General features: G+C 31.3%; 1 protein-coding gene across 17 annotated transcripts in view; it reads left to right on the top strand.

Moving 5' to 3' along the window:
- The window catches only part of LOC129920905 (voltage-dependent L-type calcium channel subunit beta-3), a 142601-nt gene that overhangs the window by 58178 nt on the left and 59807 nt on the right, over positions 1-24616 (top strand). For 2 of the 17 annotated variants that reach the window (XM_056002417.1, XM_056002418.1), the window contains one exon: positions 23619-23716. The exons of the other annotated variants lie outside the window; for them this stretch is intronic. The gene's annotated coding sequence lies outside the window, so the exon portion shown is untranslated. The remainder of the gene's footprint in view (positions 1-23618; positions 23717-24616) is intronic. 17 annotated transcript variants of the gene reach the window in all.

The raw sequence follows: 24616 nt of genomic DNA, 5'->3' as shown, positions 1-24616 counted from the left end.
CTGGTGCTTGTTTGGGTGCTTCCTGGGCTGCAAAATGAAAACTGTCAACTTTGCAGGAGTAGTCATGAAATGCTGTCAAACATTTCACAAACTTTAGAAAAGTATTGGAACACGTTAAAAAGAAGATCTCTGCAAACTGCAACTTTTTATTTAATTTTTTTAGCTAACTAATTTTTGACTAACAAAGTCAACAAATTCTTAGCACACCCTATACAGTTCTTAGGATAAGAAGATTCAAAGCCTTGGCACCACTTTGTTCTGCGAGTTTTAAGCCTCTTTGCCTCTCCAGAAACAGCTCTTTTAATGGCCCGGTAAACCTGAGTAGTTGAGCTGCTGTTGCACTCAGACGTAGTAATATTGTTGCAAATTTATTTATTTATCACCATTTTTTCTTCGTATTTTTCTTCAGGACAAGTTCAAGGATTTTTTTGGTAATCGCAGTGTGACCATTACTATACTTGGTTATGTAGTTTGCTGCTAAAGCAAACTACAAGAAGTAGGCATCCGTGACTGCATCTGTGTATGACTTGGTATTTTTTTTTTGTTTGAGCGAAACATTTTTTGCGATGGGATCCCGGATCTGTAGAATCATCACAGATAATTGTTTCAATGGAATGAAAATGAATTGAATTTACTCGCGCCGACTCTGACTCTGATCAGTATCTGGCGTACTTTATGTGAGGTTTTATTTTTTGTTTTTAATTTTATTTTTGATGGCAGAAGAAAAAATTAATTGCGTGCATAAAAAATGTTTGTAATAAAAAATTTTATCACCCACGATGTAGCGCGGGAAGTGAAAAAATTCAACTGAGAATGAGATGAACTCGGACAGGACTACTTGGAGGATGGTGGATGGCGCTGAGCGAAATGGTTTCTTGGAAATACATGTTCTTTTTGGTGTTGAAAGTTCGTGTATTGCTGTTTTGTTGTTTCCTTTCTTTTTTTATTCAAAGGTTTATCGTTTTAAGTGGCATACCTATATTATACATTAAAGTGCTAAATACATATTTGTATGGCATAGCAACATGTTCGGAAGGACAGTAACTAAATAATATAAGTAATTAGCATTTTCCTGAAAATATTTTCAAAAATGAATCATCATAATCATTTCCTTTCATGAATCATTTATAGTGATTCATGAAAGGGAATCAATCTTTCGATTATAATTCTATCTAATTTCTAATGTTTCGGTTAGTGTAAAGAGACTTCTCTTGTTTGTCATTTTAATAATTTATAAGAATTAGTTCTAACTAGAGTCAATGAAAATTTAACACTCCACTTTTAAGACTCTGCGGAAATCTAAGCGGTTGCCGATAATATTTCTGAAATTCAATATTACCTTGTCCAAACGTATTTACAAACTACAACGCTTTTGTGTTTGTGAGGGTTTTTTTTTTTTGTTGATTCACCAAGACGTTACATTTGAAAACATATGTAAGAATTTTTGTAGGAACAACTTGTAATTACTAAACGGAAATCCACACCATAAGGATAGGTTGAAAGGATCATTATCATTACTTATTACGAAAAATTCAAAGTTACAAAAGTTAAAGTGGATACCTACAGCGAGATGCCGAGAAGAAACAAAAATCTTAATAAACAAAAAAAAACAACCCAAGAAAATTGTTAGCAAAATTGATTTTTGTATGTTTTTCAGAAAGGCCGTAATTGTTTTAGTAAATCTTGTAGATTGTAGCGATCTCTCACATGTAAGGATTTCGTTTGTTAAACTGCGAACTATAGGATGAACTGAAGCATTACGATTTTTTTTTTCGTTTATGATGTGCTATTTTCGTTTTTTTTTTTGTCGTGCGATTTGTAGACAAAAGTAATATTTCGTTATACTTTCCGCTCTGCAATGGGCCTTTAATTTATATTTTTAAAGATTAGAAAAAGATTACTGAAAATCAATTGGTGTAATCTATTGAAGTTAAGTTTTCTGTAGAAAAAAATGTTACGTATACGCCACAGGGACTCACCTTCACGTGAAAAGATATTTAAATCGAACTCATTAAAGCTATAAAATAATTTAGGTGTATTATACAATTTCTAATCTATTTTGTCATCCAAGATAAAAAAATCGCTTCAGGCCGAAGAAAATTGTGACCGAACTAATTTTTTTTTGGTTAGGATATTAAAGGTACCATTAGTATAAAACCAATTTTGCAGCTTCGAAAAACCTATGGGACCGCAAAGTTTTTTTTTTCAGTTTTTAACTTATACAACCTTACAACAAGAACGAACCAATGAAGAATATAGCGAAATTTCGAAATTTCTAATGTTTTAGTGTTCAGAAGATTCAAAATCAACAAAAACCAAGTTTTGCATTGAAAAACATTCAGGGTTAAGATTCGAGTAGGGACTCAAAATTATGAGAATCAACAAGAACTTTTAGCTTTTAATAAAAATTGGGAAATTGTTTCTTAATCAATTTTGGGTCTTAAAAACTACAATTCAATTATGTTTTAAACCTGGAATTCGGTTTAAGTCTGATATCCCCTGAAATCCTCTTCACTTTTAAATTAAATTATAAACTTAAAACGTTATGTAAAGGTCCACTACCATGCTTGTATGAATCATCTCTTGATAAATAGAGAAGCTTTGAAAATTGATTGTGTCAGAAAATTATGCGATTGAAATGTTTTTTTTTTTTCTAGCCATTAGAAAAAATGTATTCCTACTCTTTTATGAAAAAATATAAGATTTCGAATCATTTCATACTGCGTATACCCTACACATACACATACCGACATCTGCAAAGATTAAAAACCCTTTTGGATAATTCCCATTGCCTATTTAGGTAATATCGCCTCGTTTCTTTGGCCACACCTTTCCTACAGTAATCATCTGTTACGAATAAAAAAAAAAATATGCCATAGAAACCCTTGATATTATCCCAAAATAATATCCTCTATACCGCAGACCCAATTCACCGCGCGGTACTATGTTTGTACATGACACTATTCTGCTTAAATATGGTTGGTAGTTTCTAGTAAGGATAAGGCAATGGTTTTTTTTTTGTATACCTTCCTTACTCGTCGCCGTAGTCAATTCGAAGAATTGCGGTCAAAAAAATATCTGCTTAAAAACAACACGCCAATGCACAGAGAGGGCAATGCAAAAAAGTATCTTTGAGTCTCCAAACAAAAAAAAAAAAGAACAATTTAACGGCTCTGAAAATAATAAAAAATAAGAATTCAACATTTTTGGCAATCGTGTGTTGAGCGGAGCGAACCCTCAACAAACCGACACATCAGCATATAAACTTCGCATCATTGGAGCCAGTTAAATAAAGCACACGACTGTGTCGCGTGTTTAAGCTTTCTTCTCCAAAAATATGCATGAAAAGCAAAGTTTAGTGACTTACAACTCTCAACCATTCTTCTACACGCATTAATTTGCCAGAATGGAAGGGACCGCCGAGTCCAAATGGCTAACAGAAATGCACTTTTTCATGAAAATAATACTCTTGGAGGCGCATTCCATTCCTCGCAAGAAGCAGTCCTACTGAAAAGAATCATTATATTCTAGGTTGGCTATATTCTAGGTGGCTATGAATTGAACCCAGACCTCTTATCTACGTCATATTCCATTGCACTTACCATTTCATCACCGGTACTACTTCCTTACACAAATCTATTATTTCTGGTATAAGCACTGCGTAAGGTTCTTTATGGTTTTAGAAATTTAAATTAGTTGATTTTGATCACTTTTTGTTTGAAACCAATACCTGCCCTCTTGTATTGCAACCAAAAAGAGGAAATTAGCTAAAGCGAGTAATAAAATTAGAAAAACTTTTTGGCCACATATTCGTTTGGCATGTTGATAAAGAAGAAGGAGGACCAGCAGAAGACAGGAAGGTAGTCTTATAGACCGGTCCCTATTCCAGGCACGATTTGGCCTTGAATTGAACGCAGTTGTTTATGGCCGATTATGGCTGCAGGAATATGGCGTGCCCGTTGCTCCATATTTTGTTCAATGTGTTTTGCGAAACGAATTGCCAAGGGGGTCAGGTTTGAGGAACAACGTCGTCGGTCGGTTGTGGCGGATGATGGTCTTAGGTACGCGCGTTAGAATACTTACAATGACTTAGAAAAAGGATTGCGATATTTTTAGAACCCATGTTTCGTTTTTATTTTTATTCTTTTTTTTTTTGTTTTCTGGGAGGATTGCGATGCCGGTGTTAATGTCTAGCTATATGTTTGTGGTTAAGACCTATACAATGTTGAGGAAGAAGCGGCATATTATGTGATGGTCTGTGTCGGACTTGCTTGCAATCCGCAACCACAAAGTATTAAGGAATCTATCTTTTTTTTTCTTTTTGAATTCTTGATAGTTGTTTCAAGAATGTTCTGCGTTTAATTATAATGACTGCGTGTTGTGGATCTATTTTCAATTGGGATGATGGCGATGAAGATGATGATTTGAATGAGCAGGCTTAAAGTACAGTAAACTCCGCCTTACTGAAATGGAACAACTCAACAATTTTTAGTATGTTAACTTATTTAAGCAAAAAATTTTACATTTCGGAAAAGCATATATAATCCAGTCAAATAAGGGTTTAACCTCGGAATGAATGTTAGTAGAAATTTTTTTTGCTCAATATCTTCCTTTTGCCATTCTATAACATATCTCAAAAGTCTAGAAAAATCTCATGTCCGCTTGTCGCGATTTCAAGGTCAAATCGCGAAATGGAGATTTTCAAAATTAGCAAAAATAGGCTATGGTATTATATACACATATGATACATGATTTCAAGGTATTTTTTAATGCTGATTCCAAAAAATCTAAAATCAAGTAAATCTGACGTCTCTGGAAAAAGTTATACCTGTTTTTCATCTGTCAACTTATATTATTATAACAGTTGCAAACTTACTGCCGAAAAACCCTTAAAAATTATGGTAGATGAACCAAATTTTGCATGAAAATTTTAGAATCCATCATTATTAAAAATCAAAACAATCCATTACAAAAAATATACATACCTACGAAAAAATGGTATTTTTTGATGGAGGGGCAAATTTTAGGATATGCACTAAAGAATATTCTTGTTCATCTTAGGAATAAGTGCTAATAGGCTAATTTTTTCATTTTAATCTTTGTTTGGATATTCTTTAACTACCCTCAAAAATCTAAAAAAATCTCATGTCCGCAAGTCCTAATTTTCTTGGTTTGAAAATAAGGTGCAGATTTTAAAAAATTAATAAGAAAAGTTTAAATTTTTATATGTATACCAACATAAGCGACATGATTTAAAGGTATTTTTAACACTTATTCCAACAAAACTCACAAACAAGTCAACCTGACCATCCCTGAAAAGTAATGCTCCTTATTCATGTTTATCTGACACAAATATCTGAAGTGTAGTTTTTCAATTTTTTAAAATCTGCACCTTATCTTCAAACCAGAAAATTAGGACTTGCGGACATGAGATTTTTTTAGATTTTTGAGGGTAGTTAAAGAATATCCTGTTGAATTATGTAAACCAACAGTTTGTGATTGACTCACTGTTTATGTGAGATTATAATTTATGTCTTATGCGCCAATTTAGGTATACACATATTTTGTAATCTTGATATCAGTTCTGTGCCAAACTCTAATTAGTAAAGTTCTCCAATGTAATACTTTTAAATTAAGTTATATAATAAATGAATTCTACCTTTAAATAAATGAAGTCAATTTAATTGGTGTTGCCTATTTATTTCAACATGGTAGCAGAACAAGGTTGACTAAATAAAAATTAAAACTTAATTAAAATAGAAAAGAAGTAGCACACTAAAATTACCATGTGTCCAAAATTGAGCGAGTGTCATTATGAATAAAGAAAAAATTGATGTGGATAAAGAATCAATAAGAATAAGAAATTTGTTAGCAGAAGAGTTTGTGAGAGTGCTCGAAATTAAATTTTTTATTGAAAACTCTGAGAACCTAAAAAGTGAAAAAGAAGAAATGGCTTCGTATGTTAAAGTTGATGATGTCGTGATTCCTATATTTGATGGGTCCGAATATGCTAGTTGGAAAAGGAGAATACTAAAATTATTGGAGTTTAAAGAATGTAAAGCTCAGGCAACAAGACAAAGATTAGACACAGAAAATGAAACAGCATGGAAAAAGAATGACATAAAAGCTACGAATTATATATATAGCTCAATATCAAATCGTCAATTAGAATACATCGGTAACCTAGACACAAGTTTGGAAATAATTAAAAAATTCGATGAAATGTATTCAAAAGAATCAACCGCATTACAAATTGTCTGTCGTAGCAAATTAGAAAAAGTTAAATTGAGCAATTATGAAAATGTGACATTATTTTTCGATGATTTCGAAAAGGCTTCGAACGCATTGATAATTGCTGGCGGTAAATTAGATGAGCAAGAGAAGCTGCGATATATGCTGAAAGCACTACCTGAAGAGTATTGCTATATAGGTGATTTGATTGATGTACTGCAAGAAGGAGAAAGAACGTGTGACTATGTGAAATCGAAGATAGTCATGAAAAGTATAGAAAAGGAAAGCCACAGGACAACAAAGTCAGACAGAGATAATTCAAATGTATTCAATGCAGAAATGCGAAACAAGTGTTTTAAATGCGGGGTAACTGGTCATATACAACGATATTGTAAGCAAGGTGGTACACAATTCAGCCGAGGGCAATCGAATTCATGGAATTCTAAATCAGCGCATCGAGGTGGTTACAACAGAGGGTATCAGCGGGGAGGTTACGGCAGAGGTTTTCATCGAGGAGGCAGTGGTAGAAACTACAACCAAGGTCCACAAGTGTCATCACATGCCAAAGGTAATGATCATGAAAATGTGTTTGTTGCTGAGGTGAGCAATGCAGAATTAAATGTTTGTTGTAATAATAACGACGTTATGACAAATGGCAATGAAATTATTTGGATTCTTGATAGCGGCTGTACGGATCATATTGTAAACAGTGATGAGTATTTTGATGAATTTGTTGTTTTAAAAGAACCGATAAATGTTAAGCTAGGTAATGGTAATACTTTGAAAGCTACACAAATTGGCAACATAAAAACTATATTTAAAAAACATATATACGATTCTGAAATAACTTTAAATAACGTTTATTTTGTAAAAGAGATGAAAAAGAATTTAATTAGTTATGCGAAAGTGACAGAAAAACACAAAATAGTATCTACATATAATAATTCTAAAATTTTTAACAAACAAGGAAATTTAATTGCAACTGCAAAAAAAGAAGATAACTTGTATTTTATGAAAAGTCTTGTAAAAAACGCAAGAAATAAAGAAATAACTGTTAATATAGCTAAAAATAATCAAATGTCAGAAAAAGAAAAATGGCACAGAACTTTAGGACATGTTAATTTTCAGTATTTAAATAAACTATGTAAAAATGAATTATTAATTGGTTTGCCAAAAGATTTAGGTAATGAATATATTAAGTGCGCTATTTGTATTGAAAGTAAGATGACAAATTTACCATTTCGTAATAATAGAACTAAAGCTAACAAAGTGTTAGAAATTATTCACACAGATTTGAATGGGCCACATCAAACTACAGGTTGTCGTGGTGAAAAATATTTTTTAACATTCATTGATGAATATAGCAAATGTGCTAAAGTTTTTTGCATAAAATCTAAATCTGAAACATATAAATATTTTGTTGAGTATGTAAATTTAGTTGAAAATCTAGTAGGAGAAAAAATAAAAATATTGCAATGTGACAACGGAAAAGAATATTTAAATCGAGATATTTTCGAGTTTGCTAGAAATAAGGGTATCAAAATAAATCCATGTCCGCCGTATGTACATGAATTAAACGGAATTGCAGAACGTTATAATAGATCAATTATGGATACCGCGAGATGTTTATTAAAAGAAGCTAATTTAAAAAGAACTTATTGGCCTGAAGTAATATTGGCTTCTGCTTATTTGAAAAATCGAACAATTGCTAATACCTATGAGTTTAAAACTCCATTTGAAATATTTTTTAATAAAAAACCGAGTGTAAAGCATTTGAAAATGTACGGAAGTAGAGTATTTGTAAGAACGCCTGAACAATTAAGAGGAAGTAAATGGGACGACAAATCGAAATTAGGAATTCTGGTAGGCTACAATGAAAATAGTTATAGAGTATTGATGAATAGTAAAATTATAAATGCAAGACATGTCGATGTTATAGAAGAGGGTGTAAAAATAATATGTTTAGATGAGAACAAAGATAAAGAAAATAGAATAGAAATTAACGAAGATAATGAATTAGAAATTGAGGTAAATGATGATATAAATAATGAGCATGCAACAAATATTAGCCAAGACAGAGAAAATAATGGACAATTAGAAATAAGGCGATCAGATAGAAAGAAAAGTCCAATAGTTAGATACGGTTGTGATGAGCATGCAACAAATATTAGCCAAGACAGAGAAAATAATGAACAATTAGAAATAAGGCGATCAGATAGAAAGAAAAGTCCAATAGTTAGATACGGTTATGATGAGCATGCAACAAATTATATATATGTAAATTATTGTGACGTCCCTAATAGTTTTGATGAAGCAATTAACAGTAACGAATCGGAAAATTGGAAAAGCGCTATGAATTCAGAGTTTAGAAGTTTAATTGAAAATAAAACCTGGCAATTAGTTGATAAACCGAAAGATAAAGATATTATTGATGTAAAATGGGTTTACAAGAAAAAGAATGAGAATACTTATAAAGCTAGATTAGTTGTACGCGGATTTCAGCAAAGAGAATATATCGATAATGTTTATTCTCCGGTAGTTAAAATGCAGACTTTAAAATTATTATTGTCATACTGTTGCCAAAATGAATTTAAAATAGAGCAAATGGACGTTGAAACAGCGTTTTTAAATGGCAAAATTAGTTCTGAAGTATATATTAAACAACCTGAAGGGTATGAACGAGACAAAAATAAAGTCTGTAAATTGTTAAAATCATTATATGGTTTAAGAGAAAGTCCAAGGTCGTGGTATAATTGCTTTAATGATTTTATAATAAAATTAGGTTTCGTAAGAAGTAACTATGATTATTGTTTGTATGTAAATCGAACTGGAAATCAAGTAACATACATACTTTTGTTTGTCGATGATTTGTTAATATGTAGTAAAAATCAAAGGGAAATTAATGATGTCAAACAAAAATTAATAAATAGATTCAAAATGAAAGATATGGGCAAAGTAAAGATATATATTGGAATTGAAATAAATAATAATTTGGAAGAAAATGAATTAACGTTAAGCCAAGAAAAATACATTGATACACTTGCAGAAAAGTACAATTTAAAAAATTCTAAATTATATGATACCCCTATGGAAACAAACTTAAAAATAGATCCTGCATCAGAAATAGATACAAGAATAAAATACAGAAATTTAATTGGTGAATTATTATACATAAGTTCAGGTACAAGGCCTGATATAGCGTATAGCGTTAATTATTTAAGTAGATTTCAAAATTGTTACACTGAAACGCATTATAAATACGCTTTAAGAATTTTGAAATATTTGTATAAAACTAAAATTATTAAACTAACTTATAAGAAAATTAATGATAACGAAATCCTAGATTGTATGGTAGATTCTGACTGGGCAGGAGACAATATAGACAGAAAGTCCACTTCTGGATATGTTATAAGAATGTACAACAATATAATTTTTTGGAAAACACATAAGCAAAACACTGTAACAAAGTCTTCCACTTTTGCTGAATATATTGCACTGTCAGAAGCAGTAACAGATGTAATTTTTATAAAAAATATGTTGAATGAATCTTTTGATGTAAAAATAAACGATCCAATTAAGATATATGAAGATAACTTAGGAGCATTAATTATTGGAAAATATGGAAACTATACAAAAAATTCAAAACATATAGAAGTTCAGTATCATTATGTAAATGAGAATTATGAAAAAGGAATTATTGATTTAATTAAAGTAAATTCTGAAGATAACATTGCAGATATTCTAACAAAAAGTCTATGTAAAACTAAATTTGTAAGCATAAGAAATTTATTAAAATTGAGTTAAGATAAAATTATTAATTGTTGAAAAATGAAAATAAAAAAAGTCACAAACTGTAGATTTAAGTAGGTGTGTTGAATTATGTAAACCAACAGTTTGTGATTGACTCACTGTTTATGTGAGATTATAATTTATGTCTTATGCGCCAATTTAGGTATACACATATTTTGTAATCTCGATATCAGTTCTGTGCCAAACTCTAATTAGTAAAGTTCTCCAATGTAATACTTTTAAATTAAGTTATATAATAAATGAATTCTACCTTTAAATAAATGAAGTCAATTTAATTGGTGTTGCCTATTTATTTCAACATATCCAAACAAAGATTAAAATAAAAAAATTAGCCTATTAGCACTTATTCCTAAGATGAACAAGAATATTCTTTAGTGCATATCCTAAAATTTGCCCCGCCATCAAAAAATACCATTTTTTCGTAGGTATGTATATTTTTTGTAATGGATTGTTTTGATTTTTAATAATGATGGATTCTAAAATTTTCATGCAAAATTTGGTTCATCTACCATAATTTTTAAGGGTTTTTCGACAGTAAGTTTGCAACTGTTATAATAATATGAGTTGACAGATGAAAAACAGGTATAACTTTTTTCAGAGACGTCAGATTGTCTTGATTTTAGATTTTTTGGAATCAGCATTAAAAAATACCTTGAAATCATGTATCATATGTGTATATAATACCATAGCCTATTTTTGCTAATTTTGAAAATCTCCATTTCGCGATTTGACCTTGAAATCGCGACAAGCGGACATGAGATTTTTCTAGACTTTTGAGATATGTTATAGAATGGCAAAAGGAAGACATTGAGCAAAAAAAATTTCTACTAACATTTATTCCGAGATTTACCCCTTTTTTCTCCTTATTTGACTGTATTAATATAATTTAACCAATTTAGGTACCCTTTGAATTATTTTGAATTTAATTTACAATATTTAAGAATTACATATAACTTCAAGAAATCATAAAAGTTGGCATTGACGTTTAACGTGTAATGAATATAAGGATTCATGCCAAATTCTTTGAATTTACCAATCTATTACAACGTGGTTTTAGTCTCAATAAAATCTTAGAAAAAAAAATTTGTTTTTGTTTGACAAATGAACTTGTTCAGTTTTATAAAATATACTTTTGTGCATCTTCAGATGTCTTTCGAAGTCAAAAATTTGCAGTTCTATAAGAGTCACAACAAAATGTTTTTTTCTCATTTAACGATGAAAATAATATTCATGCATCTAGAAATATATATGTTTTGGTAAGAAAAGTTTTCATTTCTATTTTATTCCATCACGTCTGAGCGACGTCGGTCGCTCAGCCGCTCAGCTCTGATCTATTTTTTTTTTAAATCCTGAGCGACGAACTACATTATATTCTAAATTACCACGAACATTTTAGTAAATTTAAAAATTACGGTTTCTTTTGAAGAAAAATATTTAAAAAATATTAATTCTTTTCGTTTAAATTAAAAAAAAAAAAATAAAAAGGCCCCGGCAGGACTCGAACCAGGGACTCGAATCTTTGTCTGTTTAAGAAGCTATAGCCTAAACGGATGGATCAATTCTCTTCAAACTTGGTATGTAGCAGTTTTTGGAGATTGTGCAGATGATTCTATAGAATTAATTTTTTTAGAACCTTATCTAACCATGTCTGTGATACACCTATTCTAGAAAAGTATAATTTTCTCAAAAACTCTTTTAACGATTAAAACAAAAAAAAAATTAAGTGTGGGTTTTTGGACAAGGCCTATCTTTTAACAAAAAAAGATTTTTTCGAAAGTCATTATTAACGGTACCTGTCATAGAACCGTTTTTTTAAACTCTGAATTTCTCTCAAACGCTTTATTAAATTTTATTCAAATTTTATATACAAAAGCATTTATAAAGTCTTAGTATAAATCAAAAAGATAATTTTGAAGAAATGTATTTTTGGATTTTTGAAAAAATGTTGAATTTCTTTTTTTTGAAAAATCAAATTTTCCAAAACAGGTCAATAAAATCTTTTGAAATTTAGGTTTTAAGCTTTGATCTATATCAACTACAATATGGCATACCAACTTTATTTTATTTAGAATTATAAAATAAAATAAAATATGCACTTCTGGGAATCGAACCTGGGACTCCCGCGTGCGAGCCGAATACTCATCGATAATTTTGCACTTGTGGGGTTTTGAAATTGCCGCTCAGGATCACTGCTCAGGACGTGGCCACCTCGTCGCTCAGGATTGCCGCTCAGCCGCTCAGGACGTGGCCGTAGCCTAAGTCAGAAGGATTTGAAAATCCTTGAAAATTTACATTTCATCTGCAACCATTAAAAGAAAAGAGTCTTTTGAGATAACGTTCACATCACTGACTGTTTGAACAAATAAAAACAGGTCCAAAGTGACTCCAGTGAGGAACTCCAGAGTTGCCGAAAAGCAACAAAACAGATATATGCAGATGTGGTTCTCCAAAGAATGAGCGATAATAACCAGTAAATTAAGTTTGGTGAGAATCCTAGAGCTTCAATTCCAAGACGAATAATTTTGTAGGATACTTAATCAAATAATAATTTTGATTCTACTACAACAATTTACAGGCTTACTGGTACACATATGTACCATATTTTACAGTGACAAAAAAGAAACTCTACTTAAAGGCTTATCCTATTAAAGATTTTATTTTTTTAAATTTAAGCTCTTTATTGACATTTTTAAGCTGTCAATCTGTTCGATAAATAGTAAAGATCTATTTATTTTTTTGCCCAAACATTTAACATCATTCCAAGAAATTATTCTGCCAACCGACCATAATTGCAAAATACGATATAAATTTATTATAGTTTTATACTTCATGAAGCACCCATCGCAGCTATAGGCAATGGGCTAGCATTTGGTACCCACAGCATTACTCGTCGGGTTCGGACACATTCATTCATAATGTCCGTAATTTTGTTACCTGATTTTTCACTAACCCGAAATTTATATATAAATTCGTATCGCACAGTCATTTGGCGGCGGTGATCAAAATCTGGACATTATTTATAGAGAAATTCTACTATGATGACAATCACAATCTCGATCAGCTACAAATCATTTACCAGCGATTTGACATTGAATTCGTTGATATCTTGGCCGATGATGACGATAAAGACGGTAGAGGAACGGACAACACGGCTTCAAGGGATTCCGTTCTTGTTCTCTCGCTTTGCACTTCAACTTCTAGTTTCAGGTATGTGATTCCTCGAAATAATCGACGAGTCGTTGTTTGTGAGACTTTCTGTGCACTCATTCGAGTATTTAATGTTATCGTCTCACAATAAAACTAAAAGACCGAAATGATGTCATCTCCTGTGGGAAGTGGTTGTGTGAATTTAGCGCGTGTAATTTTTAATGCATGGCACACACATGGAAGACGAGGAAAAAAAAAATCAAATAGCTATGAATTCAAGAGGAAGTTGGCTGATAGGATGTGTCTACGACCGCGAGAAGTACGGAATAATAATATGTATATGATATTAGCAGGCTCCATGCTCCACCGCCACCCGCCGTAGTGGGGACACGACAAACGACATTATTAAGTTTGCCATTCGTTTACTGGAATAATGAATTTGGATATAACACACAGATATCGATAATTATTTTTTGGTCCACATTATGTTGATTTGAGTGCGAAAGTTTATTAACAATGAAAAACTTTAGATATTAGTTAATCATATAAAAACAAATGGATTAAATAAAAAAGTCAATGAGCGAGGCAGCCTTGTCATCAAACTATGAATAATATCATTTGTGGCTTACATAATGAATACAAAATATGAATAAAGTTCTCATTTTATGTCATAGTTTAAAAAAAAGCCATTCTCATTATAGAAAAAATATTTTCTTGCTGGATATGTACTTACTCTAGGTACCTTACATATATTTTAGAAAGTTAAAATTGTATTATTTCATCATTTTGTCTGTAATACTAGCTCCAGCTGATTATTGCCAAAAAAATTCATTTATGTATATTAAATATAAACATAAAATTTTTATATTTAGGTATGGATCTATATCTCGGTAATTTAACTTATATCCTATTTGAATAAATGGCTGAAGTTCAGCAAACAGAAACATAAAACACCCATCTATTTACCATGGTAGAAGTAACTATTGCGGAAAAACTGCAGTGACTGAATTTTTTTTTAAATATGAAATGAATAAATAATGAAGTTTTAATGACATACTTATGCCTATTTTTGGTACTTTTATCAAAAAATTAATAAAACAAAACTAAACAAAAATCCAATTATGGTGTATTTGTGCCCTGTCCGTCTATAAACGAATAAATAATAGCTATACCGAACACTTGAGCAGGAAATATTAATCATAAAACAAAATTGAGTTTCTCTTCTGTTTGTCCTTGTTCTTAGCTCCGTGAAGCCAGAACTGCGACCTCAAAATTTTGAACAAACTATAGTCTAATTCTTTGTCCTCTCCTTGTCCATTTTTTTCTACCCATTATAAATTTTCTTATACCAACTTTCATTCAAAAACATAAAATCATCGTTTGTCCATCTAACGTTAAAAAGATATTCAAAAAACAAAATTTGCACTGAAAAATTCAAAAGACCTCAAAATTCCCTAAACATATTCTTTTAAAAACACTTAAACTTCAGGCATATGTTAAAATAGAAAAGAGATACAAAATAGAGATTGCATCATTCAACCCATTTTATTATGTTTTTTATTTTTATGTATAAGATGTTTTCTGTTTGCGAGCTGAAAAAGAAAACAAATTATTCAATCCTGGTACACCGAAAAAAAAACTTGATAATAACAGCTATCAAATTAACATTTTTGAGTGACAAAAGTCCAGCAATTAAAATATCAATTTTGACATTTTTACTTGCGATATAGGTACTATAGGGCAAGTTTAGGATTCGTAAAAAAAATCGAACTCGAGATAACAATTTTACATGACATTACGATGATGGAGAATGCCAAAAAAGTGGGTCCGGCAATTCTGTCTGTCTGTCTGTCTGTCTGTCTGTCTGTCTGTCTGTCTGTCTGTCTGTCTGTGTGTCTGTCTCTATCTGGAGCTGCAGCCTAAACGAGTGAAGTGATTTTCTTCAAACTTGGTAGTTAGCAGTTTTTGGTGATTCTCTAGAGGGGAAATTGAAATTTTTTTTTTATGACCAAAACTAACGGTACCTGCCATATAACGAAAATAGAAAAGTTAATTTTTTTCAAAAACGGCTCTAACGATTTTGATTAAAATTTTTGTGTGTAGTACTACACATAAGAGTTAACTTTTTAAATAAAAAAAATATTTTTTGTACCGTTATTAACGGTACCTGTCATAGAACGGTTTTTTTCGTTTCTGAATATCTCGTACAAAATTAACCCGATTTAAATGAAAATTTTTACACAAAAGTGTGTAAGTAAACATAATATTAAAATTTTAGAAAATTTTCAAAAAACGCATTTTTGGTTTTTTAAAAAATATTTCAAATTTTTTTTTTGAAAAATTAATTTTTTGAAAACGAATCAATGAAAAATTTTGAAATTTAGTTTTTATGTGTAAATTAATTATTTCTTCAAAATGGCATACCAACTTTTTTTTTGAAAAATGTTAAAAAATTTTTATATATAAAAAATTATTTTTTTAAAAAACGGCTCCTACAATTTTCGAAAATTTTTTTCTAAAAATACCTTTTTATACAAGAAATAAAATGGCATATTTGTTTTTTTTTTTAAGATAATTTATAACGGAGTTAAATTAATTATAAAAACAGATTTAATTTTTTATACTACTTATGAAATTTCTTCAAAATATCAAATTTTCAATTTCTTGAATAAAAAGCTTTAACATTATATTTACTTCAAGCATAAGAGCAAGTACGTGCGACCCCAGTCGTGCAATTTATTTAATTTTAGATGGATAGTGAAAATTTCACTTTGACAACTAAAATATCAATTTTGACTAGATTTTACGTTTTAGTCTATTATATTGAAGCCTATTTATTTCTTTGTCTTTTGTATTATTTTTATTTATATATTATTTTCTTTCTTTATTCAAAATATTACTGAAAGTGAATATTCTTTACAAAATAGTGGTGATATTATTTTTTCTATTATAGGTGATATAATTGTTTTGTTATTTTTTCCCAAACTATGTGAAGTAAAATCTTATTGCCGATCAAATTTTCTCAGTAAATCATACATTTTACTTCGAAAAAACACAAAGCGCCTTTAAATTAGTACACATTAAGAATATTTTATTTAATATTTTTCAATAATTTGGAATGAGAAATTGATATGAAAAAATTATAATAAAATATCAACAAAAAAATTCCAAAATGTGACATTTAAATATCATCCTGATAATAAAAATATTGTTTTAACATTTAAAATATCATAAAACACATTTTATAGAGCATTTTTGGCTGATATTTAAAAAAATATTACTTTGATATTTAAAAAATGTTAAATTGATATTGGTTTTTTTTCGGTGTACATATAAGCTTCACAGTCAAAATTTTGACTTTTAAACCGTTTAATTTTCAAAGTTAGCGAATGGTCAAAAAATTCAGATGGTTTTACAAAAAGTCAGTGATAAAATTAAAAGAAATTAACAAAGTCACTGTGGTGTATACGTAACTTTTTTCTATGTAGTTAATAATGACAAGAGTAAGATAATTACGGCGGTGTAAAACAATAACAGATTCTTGTAGAAGAGTCAAATACAAGCATTTTATATTAGAGGGGGGTCTATCTCCCCCGTTTAGGAGGTAGGGGCCATTTTTTAAAAAATTACTCAAAATAAAAAATAAATATTTAAAAACGGTGGCAACACTTGCAGTTATTAATGATACTTTTAGCCAAAACAGAATGCGGGACAAATCATAATTTTATTTCTTCTTTATTAAGAAAAAGACCAAAAATGCAAAAATAAGCAAAAAAGTTACAAAAGTGGGGGAAAGTGGCCTAAAATGGCACCTCAAGGTAAAATGGCCCCCTTGCTAGAATAATTAGAAAGTTTTATGAACGCGATTCTTTAGTTTTTCTGGAAAAACCAACATATACGAAATTTCAGGAACTTCAAGCCATTATTTGAAATTTGACAGGTCAAACTGTCTCTATCCACATCAAAAAGTACACTCGTTAAAATTTTGTGAAATTTTTTTTGCAAAAAAAAGTATAAAAAACATTGTATTTTGGAAAAAGAAGTTAATGTGTGTACGCATGGAGTATTTCTTATTAATTAACTGAAATAAGTTGGTTTAAAACGATTTTGAATTTTTAAGTGTAAAAATTAAATTGAAAAAACTCAAAATGGGCTAAATGGCATACCTAGGTATATCACATGTCATTTTAAATTTTTTTTCACATTTTCATTTTTTTTAAGTGAAAATAGTTGCTATTTATGAACGATGTACAGAGAGGAAGTCCTGGACTGAGGAAAGCCCTTGTTTCCGTCAAAAACCTAGAAAAAGGCTTCCAAAACACTCAAAGTTGCAAAAACTACAGAAAAGAGACGAGCAACCAACAAGAACTGGGTTTTGAATGACTCGATAAAAGATCTGGGGGGATTAAGCACCACTTGTTCCAATAAAATGGAAAAGAAGCCCTTTGATTCAATTTTGCATTTAAAATCACGTATGTTTGGACAGTGTGCCATTTTACCCGGGTAAATTTGATCAGTGAAATTTGTAGACGTCTTGAAAATTAAAAAAATTAAATACTTTTTGGAACTTTTTCAACTCGCAAATGAAAAAAATGTGAGAGTAATATATTAAACTTTGAAAAGTATATAGCATTTTAGTTTGAATGCTACTGTTTTTCGAGATATAGGACATTTTCCTTAGGGGGGCCATTTTAGGCCACCTTCCCCTGCTTTTATTGGCTCTACCCTAAAAACTTTCTTGGCTATTGTTTACTTTGCAACTGAAGGAGAAGGACCGATAGCTTTGAATATTTTTCTCTTTTGCGGAATTTTTAATTTTAAGAGGAATGGTGTTTGTTTTAGCTGTTACTCCTTTCCCCAGTTACTTCTAAAATGTTTTACAGCAATCGTTTCGGGAGCATTTTAATACTTTAAAATAATTTGTCATTTGACCAGATTGCATGAACCTAAATTTTCTAACTTGATCAAGCTTCTTCTCCTCCCCCATCTGCCCATAATCTCATAAAGGCCCTAACTACATTTTTCTTACTTTTGAGTTATAGAGGAAAACAGTAAATATAATATCGCAATTCGCATATAAAAATGAAAAAAATCAAAAGTACATTTTGAATTTTCTGACGTATTTGAAGACCTAGGCTAAAAAAATAAATGCGGATAAATCAGAGACATTGCTCTTACTCCAAATATGCAAAAAAATCAAAATCGAAAATTTTATAGTTAGGGCCTTTACGAGATTATGGGCAGTACTCTTGGAAATGCGGAAAAAAAATAATAACAAAAGAGCACTTATACGCCACAAAGCAAGTGGACAAATCTGCTAGGCATATACAAATCTGCTCATTCACTTATTTATTGTTAGTATTCAGTTATGTTTATATTCTAAATACCGGTAGGAAAAGTCTTCTTTTCGAGAAGCGAGGAGAAAAGAAATGCTTGTATAAAAAAAAATTCTGAGTTAAACCTTAGCAAAACCCTTGGAAATTAGATTGATCTTTTATCAAAACTTTGACCGCCCCGCCATCTCTACCTAGCTTGATCTTCCTAGTCTTTTGTAAATCCAAGCAATTACTTATTTATAGAAATAAAAACACAACTTCTAGTTCCTAAATAAATTTTGTAAATGCTTTTGTAGTGCATATTGAAAATTATACATTTTAATTTGGACCATCAGAAAACGTATTTGAATTTTGAAAGCACCAAGTATCTTTCAAATGTTTATAACCCTTGGAAATTAAAAAAATGTATAGGTACCTCTTATATTTATAAAAATATTCATAAGTATACAACTGAAATAATACACAAATGTGCAGTGCATATGTTGCAAAAAAAACTTTTAAGGGACAACGACGCAAATTTGTATCAACACTTGGCAGAGGACACCTTTTGCAGTGTTGAATTTTGGTTTCGATGAATTTAATTTCACATACATACATACTTAAATACTCGTTTGGCGGCTCACTCGTTTACTTAGCCGACCAGACATAAAAGTAGGGGCCACTCCCTCGGTACCCCTATAAGTCTGATCTAACGCCGATATTTTCAATCAAGCTACCACAGCAGAACTTAATTTTTTTACACAGGGCAGCATTCGTTTTTTTGCGAGCCTATATGAAGATTGGCCAAAAATGTTATCTTCTTTATAACGTATTAATACACATATGGCTCTTAATATTGGTATTCAAAGACAGTCAAGAAGAGCTTTACCCATTCGTTTTGAAATGGACCGCATTAATGAAGAAGATGACGTTACTATTTGCATTGGTGTTTTTCTCAAAAGCTTTGTTTTAGAGCTTAGTTAATGGTGAGTAGCTCCTTAAAAAGTCATCAGGTGTCACTTTTGGTATGAAGCAAATGAGAGTGATACCATTATATATAATATACCTAGAAATATATATACAATGGTGATACTACAAAAATAATAATGGCCATTTCACACATCGCCGAAAACCGTCCAGAACCGGGTAAACGCCGCTTTTAGCAGGTTGCAAGATACACATTTGTGTAGTTTGCATGCATCTAAAAAGGGCGTTTACCCGGTACCATCCCGGTTTTCGGCGACGTTTGAAATGGCCCTATATCTGTAGACACCACCTTGTTTTTGAAAGTGAAAGTGGCTTACTGCAATAATGCATGTTGTTTAAAACGCATATGTCAAATATTTATTCTAGTAGGAGTAAACTTGGAAAAACTATCCTTTAAAAAAAGGGTGTGTATACTGTACACGCGATTGAAGTTATACCTACTTCTCTCTCACCGACAATCACTAAGAAGGTTTAGACCATAATTGTGAGCACTTAACACTAGAGGCGCTACTAGTTAATCCTTTTGACATTACTTGTCAAAAAGCCACAAAAAGAGTTTAACTTCAAAAACTAAATTAAAGGAAGAACACCAGGATGATACATTTCATCCAGATGAAGTGAATTTGGGGGCGAATTTATTTTTTCATGAAAAAATCCGGCCATGACTTTCCGAATGCCGGTTTCGCAAACCCAAATAAAAATTTTGCCCTGCACATTGCGTTGGTTTGGTGCGGAAGATGCGAAGAATAGTAATGTATGTGCGCTTGATTGCAGACAATGTTATGGCTGCGCCGCCGCCACCGTACACTTTACGGACAAACATAGTACGTGGATCAGTTTGATCTTGAATTTATATCAAAAAAACAACAACAAACCAACATTGGAAGCCAACATAACATTTAACCTTGACTTTGAAATTCTTTTTGCATCATCACCATCATCGTCGTCGTCGTTGCTGTCGACTTGTTTGGATATGGTATTGTGCGGCAGGGCGAGGAAGCACGCGGTGTTATCTTGCCTTACGTCGACGTCGTCGGTCGCGTCGTTGTCGTCGTCGACAACGTTTGCCGTATAGTGCTTCCTTTGATTGTTCCATGTGTGTCCTCCATTTGGTTTGGCCATTTGAAACGAGTACCCCCTGCCTGAGCATATTAGCCTACTGCCAACTTAAATTGCATTTTTGTTCTTATTTTTCACTAAGGCGAATTTATTTATGAAAGTTTTTGCGTATATGTGTCTTGAGCAATCTAGAAGAGACGTCCGCGGAGAATGCTTGAGTTTAATTTTAGTATGTTTGGCTCTCGATCTTGTATATAGGAACCCTCATCACACCACTGTCTTGGCATAGATTTGCGTCGGATAATTGAAGAACGGCTCAACCTACATATACAGAATCGAAGACGAATTTATGAAATAATCTTGGATGGAAATACAGGGATGCGGTGCAGAGGTGCGTGCCACGGATGTGAAGCATGCGTGTGCCAGACAGAGGAGATTCTTAGTGGTGGTGCGTTCTTTTTGCAGATGATGTAAAATTGGGGCAACCAGATGAGAGTGGTAGATTGGTAGAAGACTTTCAGTTTCACTTGATTTTGCGTAGGTCGGGCTAATAATGTAGGTAATATTTTTTTCCCGCAGTTTCAGACAGAGTTAGATATTTGTTGAGAACAGCGATTGATTTGATGTTATTATGAAAATGATTAAATTCGATATAGGTACATACATAGATTGGAGTGAATAATGTTAGAATGCTTAAAGCAGTTGGAAAGCGTTCGTTTGATTTCTGTACCGATGTTTTAAGTCGATTTTTTATAGATAGAACTTCCTAAATCGTCAAAATTTTCGCTTCGATCACGCCACAATGGTCTGAAAGGCAGGAAAAAAGAATAATATTCAGCTTTTCTGAGAATATACCTTTCCTATGACTTCATTGGTTTTTGCAACATCAGTATAGATGTGTAAAAAGTCATCGTACAAAATTCTACAGTCCCGCCAAACAGTTCTGTAGAGATTCGAAGCCTGTAAATTATTTTCGAACACCAATTGAGGTTTGGTTTAGTCAAAGCGATCCGGAATGAATTAGAAGTTATTTCGAATATTAGTGTGGCCAATATCATCGGCACAAAGCCAAAACCGCATATGGATATTTTCACTTTAAAAGTGACATTTAACTTGTTATTCACTGCGTCGACTCCAATATCCCATCCATTGCCAAGCAGCCTTAAATTTCAATATCCGTTGCACGAGTTTCCATGAGTTTGCACGAATTTTCAAAACTCTGAAGCCACTTTTCTCAAAACTACAATTTTGCAGATTCCTGGTTTTGGCTTTCTGTCCACGATATAATTGATTTGGTCCACTGTAGGTTTGATTTTAGACGATCAGCTGAGTTTGCTGCTACTTGTTTGCTGTAGAGGTGTAAAGCTAGGCCAAAGTGTATAGCCAGTGTGCAATGTTTGGATTAAAGCATCATTTGCCACCAAATGTTTTTTTTTTTGCATGTAAAGAGTGTCACATTGGCTTTTTTTTACTCTTTCGTCAATACTAGGCTCCCAGATCAGTTTTTTATCAAAAATGAGGCCTATTTATGTACTTCCTCATGAAGAGGAAAAGTTCGGTTTTGTGAGAATTTAAATTCAGTTCACATCCCTTAACCCAGTGAAAAAGCTTTTTAAACACTGTTTGTAGCAGTTCTGCAAGGGTCTGTGGGTACTTGCCTGAAACGGAAATTGTCACATCATATACGTAGGCTATAACATAAGTGATTGGCGTGTTGAACTTGAGGCTTCTGGTGGTTCATTCTTCATTGGATCTCTGAACTGCAGCCGTCGCAATATTGGTAACTATAATTAGATAATGTCTCGGGCAGGTCCCATGTCGGCATATCTGTTCCGAACATCAAGGAGAATAAGGCCGCGTATGAATTGGATTAAATATTTACCCGAAGTTACATTTTTGACAGTGTTGATGTGAAGACACATTTTCAGCATTCAAAATGTTATTCTGTTCTGGGAGCTGCACCTCTCTCATGAGAGGGGAAAATTTATCTTTACACCTCAATAGTGTCAAAAATTACTTGGTTGACAACAAGTAATTTATTTAGGTAAATAAGTTTAAATTTTTTTAACAGATGAAGCAGTTTTTATAGTTTTCAGGACCCATGAGAAAGGACAAATATGTCAAGGAAACAGCTTGAAGTTTAGTTTGTGTTTTTGTCAAAATTAACTGATCAGATTCGGTAAGTGAAATAAAAGTTCTTGTATATTAAATTGGTGTGCAAATGAAATCGGTGCATTAACTTGGCAATAACCAGAGGTAGTGTGGAAGAATATATAGGTAGAAGATTCAATTTTAACTATGAGAAAATTTGTTTTAATATTTCCGTGATGAATTTGATCTGTGTCACTTTTCTTCATGTATATAAAACGCTAATTGAATTATAATTTTTGCTGGTTACTCGTTTTATCAACTTTTTTTTATGGATCGAACCACGCTTTTTGGCCACCAAGCAGAAAGACGTGGTTCACTGACAATAATACCATATTATTTATATTCAGAATTACCAGACAAATGTTCGAGAGTTATTGAATATTAGTAAATAATATGGCCATGAGCGGAATATTTGATGTCATACTGTAGGCACTGGCCTTCAATTGTTGTTGTTGGTAAGTGATTTACTTTATTATTGAAACCATTTGGTATGGGTTTTGGGTTTCGGTTGATTAATTCTTAAGAAAAAGTTTGCATTTTTAATTTAATAAAAAAATGAGAAGCATGAGAAAATTATTTTTAGAACATGGATAGGTAGGTGGTTAAAAGTAATTTTTTTAACAACAAACATGCTTAAATTTTACAAACTCAACAAAGTGTAGGTTATACAACTTAAAAAGTATGTTTAAGATTTAATTATAAAAATTTACTCATCCCTTACCGTAGTACACCATTCTTACATACGTAGAGAAAATTCATAATAAACATGCCTTTTCAATAAAATTTCACTTGAATAATAAACCATCTATTCCTACATCCGCAGAATCAAAAAAAATATTTAGATCACCGTAGATAATTTTTGTAGTTGAAGATTGCGATTGAAAAGAATCTAATTTTTAAAAATATTTTCATTTTCAGATTTAACTGGACTTTGCCTTATCTTTTTCTTTAAAACAAACCTAAACGAATAAAATAGTTAAAAATAATTCAGCAATAAATTTTTGCGGAACCAACAGGTACATTCCAATATAATTATTACGCTTTAGTTAGATTGCTATGCAAAAATATATTTTTAACTAAAAAATGTCCTATTAATGCATAAAACATTTCTTTAAAAATTTCAAATATGCTCTCATCAGAACAAAAGCAATATCAAATATTTAAGCGCATGCTACATTTATCTATCTTTTATTGAAAAACAAATCATAAATTTTGAGATTCCATATCAGCACTTTTAAAGAATAATATCAAAGAAAACTTTGTAAGGAATTGTTTTTTTTTTTTAACACAAACAAAAGATATTTTTAGAACTTCTTTTGATATAATATTTAACAAGGTTTCAAAAAATATCCACCGATTAAAGTTGGTTCCATTCATTACATAAATAAAATTACATTCTTTGAAAGCTAAAATATTTCTAGGAGCTCTATTTTTTGAAATATTATAATTTTCTACATTACTAATTTTAAAGTTATGCTTATTCATTTATTAGGTATCGGACCTAATACATTTGGGGTCACTAAAAATCACACTGGTTCACACAACAAATATACCTACGTGAGATTTAGTCGATCATTTTATGTTATTAAAAAAAAACAACAACCATAATAGTTATAAAAAGTGTGTGTACACATGTACACGCGACTGCAGTTATACTTCAAACTCAGTATATTAAATGAATTTTATTTGATATTTTTATTATTTTTATTTTATATTATTAGTAAAATAATCAAACAGCGTATTTTTTAACAATTTCAGCTTATGCTATCTCCGTACCTTAACCCAAGACAGAATATAGTTATGCATGAAAAATTCTTTATAATTGGAAATTAAGACTTCCCTGAATATAGCTTAATGTTAGAGAAAAAAAAATTAATTTTATCTACGGTTGATGGCCTTTATATCAATACAAGTTT

Source organism: Episyrphus balteatus, chromosome 1 (assembly GCF_945859705.1).
Source record: "Episyrphus balteatus chromosome 1, idEpiBalt1.1, whole genome shotgun sequence".
In the NCBI taxonomy this organism is placed as follows: domain Eukaryota; kingdom Metazoa; phylum Arthropoda; class Insecta; order Diptera; family Syrphidae; genus Episyrphus; species Episyrphus balteatus.
The sequence above is the reverse complement of the archived record's forward strand: the minus strand, read 5'-3'. Positions and strand labels throughout refer to the sequence as shown.